Here is a 4,997-nt window from a genome sequence, read left to right on the forward strand (position 1 = left end):
TAAAAGAAGAAACTTTCCATCTCAAGTCATTCAACTTTTTTTGGAACGTGCCGTGCAATCAGACCATCATTTGTCCTGTTAACACAACGCAGCTAGCTCGGGTTATGTAATGGCACCTGTCTGTTATGTGAGCAATCCTTTTGGGTCAGCCATAGCATTCCTTTATAACACAGGGACAAGAACAGTGGCGAGGATCGCGATCCAAAAAAAAAAAAATCCCCCAGAAAGAACACGTCTATGTGAAATAAATCATGTGTTCATAAACCTGTGAAAACCATTTCTCTGAGACACAAGGGCAAACACGGCCTTCTCGCAATTAAATCACTCAACAACTGCCTCATTCCCTGAACCCGTAATGTGTTTATATGACAAAGACATTAGAATTAAAACTTCATCAGGCCCTACGTAATGCTGCACAACCAGGAGCTAACGGGACGGGAGAGTGGCCGTTACGACATGTTGGAAGCTGATAGCGCCGGTGTCAGTTATTCAACGGCCCTCCTGTCTATAAGCTCAGGTTAATTACAGTTATGAGGAGCAGAGGGGTGAGGAGTGAGGAGGGCTAGAATCTGGCCTCTTGGTGCAAAGACAGATGCACCCTGGTTGTTTTAAAAAGCACCACCTGCTGGACAGAGTAGGAAAAGGTAAGTGTGAAATTGCACCAGAGAGTTTTCTACACACACACTGAACATGTTAAGTATTATATTAGTAAGTATTTGCTTTTTTTATGTAAAATTTATCACTCAGACAAAGTGATGCAAATCCTGGTTGTGTGTGTTCAGCTAGCATGAACACACACAAAGACACACACACACACACACACACATGCACAGTGGGAGTGATGCAACTCTTCTGACACACCCATCAGATCTCCATCTGCTATTACACAAGAATAACTGATGAGCAGGCTTAAGGGAAAATCAGACTCGATTCCTTCCCAGGCTGTTGGATTGTTCGGCCGGTCCCCAGAGGGCCGCTGGCTACTGGAGCGATTATTAGCTCAAACAAGCCGAGCATTGAGGCAGCACCGAGCCTTCAGCCGACTTAAATCCCAGCCTCACGCAGACAATGTTGGACCCAATAATCTCCAAGGGGGCACATATCGTCAACAGCTGAGGTAATGCTGGCATCTGCTGTTCTTGCTATTGTTTAACACGGCCAGAGCAATGCAAGAATCAGAGGCTGCAATTGTGAATTTCAGTTCCTTTAAAATTCAACACCACTGCTCCCTTCTTCCTCCCACCATAGGTGAAACATGGACATAGAACTTGACTTCATGAAGACAGAATTTAAACCCACTTCTCTCCGGTTTAAAGAGTTGCAAACAAGCAAAAAATAATTATGAATACGTTGCTCACTGCCCAGAGTTTGGACAATGAACAAAAAGGTGATTTTAAAGTGAATGTTTGGAACAAATTTTACGTAAATATCTGCTTTATCTTCAATGTAAATCTCCAACATGTAGTCAACAATTAATATAATTATTGTCTCTGTTTTCCAAACATATGCAAACTGCATGAATGCAACAAAACTGCATTAATTGCTTCTGCAGAGTATTTAATGCTTCACCACAATGATTGATACCGCGAAAATAAATGCTGGGTTTACAATTAAAAACTGTGAATTGAACTCTTGAGCAGCTGGACCGTGATTTTTCTGGTGTTCCTATGGAACATAAGTGACAAGAGTGATGTATTTTCCTACTGTTTAGTCTCTCTCATGCTGGGTAATTGCGCATGGTTTCCACAATGGTGAAGGGATAAGCTCTCGTCAGGATTTAGTCATTATATCGTCACCCATTTTTCCACTGCAACACAATTTCTGATCGCTTCTGCATCTTTTGATGTTTAGAAGCGGACAATGGCCGTGCCATGGAAATGTAGCTAATGAGCAGCAACTGTGACTGCTTTTGTGTGGTAAACGAAGTTCCTGTTTGCCTTCCCTTGTCATAAACTGCAATTAAACAAATACACACACAAAAAAAAAACATATAAATTTAAGGAAAAACCACATAAACACACGCTTACTCACCATACGCAGCCGTATGCTGTGCAGCAACACTGCCAAAGTCAGTAGAACGCGGTTTGGCAAAATGAAAATGGTTATGATAATTATCTGTGTTGTCATGTTATAAAAAATACTACACTGTAATATTTCTGTCATAATAGCCGTTATCAGTGGTTGCACATCTACCTACCTCTCCCCCGACGATGATAAATCACGTGCGTCATCCACCTTGAATCTTGGATCTGCTCGAGGTTTCTGCCTGTTAAAGGAACTCTTTTCTCAGCACCATCCTTCATATTCTTGCTCATGGAGGTTTGGGTCCCTGTAGACCAAACTATCAACTTAGACCTGTTCTATACTATAAATATACCCTGTAGACACTTTGATGTTTTTGGGAACCACCTTTTCTTAGAGCCTGAAGTGGACTTCACACACAGACTGTCTGAAAGAGGGTCCAGCAGAGGTTGTACTCCCTGCAACAGCGATGGAAGTTCAACCGGCCTCCTGGTCATCTTCTATGCTGTCATCATGCAGTTTATGTTCTGCACAGCAATAACCATCTATAATTGGGTAGCAAACATCTTTGCAGACCTCATTCTGGCTACTATCACAGCTGCCATCACAGAACCCTTTTCTCTTCAAACAGATGATTTCCTCAGACTGTCGCTATGATTAACTCCTATATAGGCCCGGATTGAAGCTTTTATAACATAAAATTATGTAATAACTCCCTTCTTTATTCCTCCCATTCTCTAATTTAAACCTTTTGTAATTTTTTGTAATTTTTATTCCATTTTTTAACTTAAAATTCTAAACCTGCAGTTTTGGGAACAAAGTTAAACCATTTAAACACACACAAAAGGTATTCGCAAAAGCTTCCATTTACATTTTATTTGAATCATTCTGCTTGTGCTGGAATGGAATCTCAGTGGCTGGTTTGCAATTCATCTAGATCCAGGAGCTATTAAAATGATACCTGAGGTTAAGAGTAAATTGATGGTCACACGTTAACACCATTCTGGTTAGTTGGAAAACAATTAATGTTAATATTTGTTTAAGAATCAGTGGGGAAAGAGAAAACCAGCCTTACAAGGGAAGTGAACATACAAACGACTCATCACAATATCTTAGGGATGCTATTAAAAAGAGAAAAAGCAGCGAGTAAAAGTGAGTCACTTCCTAAAACCAACTTGTCCTGGAGGTGATTGTGGTGACAACATCGCTGGCCTGTTTGTGTTGAAGTATGACATCTTCAACTCATCTGAGCACCAGATGAGTTGAAGCCAGAGCTAAAACCTAAACAGTATTTAATACATTGATGCGCTGCAGTCTACAAACCACACTAGTGCTATGTCTTATATAGCCTGACAGTGAACAGGTCATAGAAAACTACTATAATACACATTTCTTTTTGGGAAGCACAGATGGCCTCATTTAGTTCTCTGGAACAGCGAGACAAGCAAACAGCCAATGTCAGTTCTACAGTGTGGACTATGCATGCTAAACTGGAGACTTGGTAGTAGATGAAAATGTTTTCCATGCAATTTGGAGGTTTTTCTTGATAAAGAAGTCTTGTCTAACCACCTCAGGGTGTGTGTAAAAATGGGCAACATAAAGGTTTGCCAACACTTGCTTGCTTCTGCACAAGCCCCCCCCCCCCCCCCCCCAAAAAAAAGATCTGCGACCCGAAGCTGGTCTCATAAAGAACAGCTCTGCACGCAGCAAAATTTAGTCCTGGCCACCAAATTAAGACCAATTAAGTGCAAAAAAAATTAAAGACATTTCCAAGAGTGGTTTTGTTAATTTGGAGGAATTATTTCCAATGCTTGGGTTCTCCACAGACTAAAAACAGTTCAGAATTGCTTTTAAGAGCAAACAGAAAATAAAAAGAGCTTTTGTGTGGTTTCACTGAGGAACTTTATGGAGATAGAAAATTAAGAGAGCCGCTAAAATGGGTGGTAATTGAACTTAGGCAAATTTAAAATAAAAGAACAGATGTGTAGAGGTCACTACGTTCTGCTTTCATCCACTTGGTTACCTTTTATACAAGCCTCTAACCAATGGATTTGCAGCCGGTTGGCATTGCTCAGCATCCAGACAGAAAAACTAGTTCTGTCTCAAAGGAAGAAATCCAGAAGTTCATGATCAATACTTATTTGACCATTTGTTTAGGCCATAAAAGACATCTGTGTGCTCATAGTAAACACGAGATGATCACCATTTCCAGTCATTATGCTAGGCTAACTTAATTAGCTACTGGCTTTAACTTTAACACAGACATTAGTTGTGTGGATCTTCTACAATCCAATCAAAATATTCTGTTGAATCCAAGTGTTTAAAACATGGAAGCACATTTTCCAAACATTGTCTACACATAAGGCCCAATAAGAAGACTGTTCTGCAGCAAAATATAAATGATTATTCAACCAAATGCATGCAGATCCAGTCGGATATTACATAAGAGTGTGCTCCATAATGTATGGTAACACTTGAACATGGACAATGAAACTGCATTAATGACAACCAGCACACGCCAGAGGCGTATCTGTGTCCACCTCATGCAAAGAGATGCGCAGTCAGATGTGAGATCATTGCCTCTGACTGCTGTGAGGTGGAAAAATGCGTCACCACAGGCCAGACATCAAAGAGGGCCCGTCCATAGGGGTTAAAATCCAAAAGAGGTTAGCAGAGGTTAGAAAAACACATGTACAAACACAGGCCTCCACCAATGAGCCGTCCCGTCAGTTATTATTGGCGCTCTCCTCCTAACGAACAAACATCGGCTGAGAATACGGCACAGAGAGGCGCTGCATGCGTAAAGACATTCACACGGGGACAAAACCCAGATGTGTCAGGAAAAACCAGCATGTCAATGTTTGTTTTTATTAGCTGATGGAAAAATGAGACTAAAAGGTCCGACTTTAAATTTACTGAACTTCAAAAAGTGATGGAATCGGTGCAGACAAGGTGTCCATTAATTTTTAATTAAA

Source organism: Antennarius striatus, chromosome 7 (genome assembly GCF_040054535.1).
Source record: "Antennarius striatus isolate MH-2024 chromosome 7, ASM4005453v1, whole genome shotgun sequence".
NCBI lineage: Eukaryota > Metazoa > Chordata > Actinopteri > Lophiiformes > Antennariidae > Antennarius > Antennarius striatus.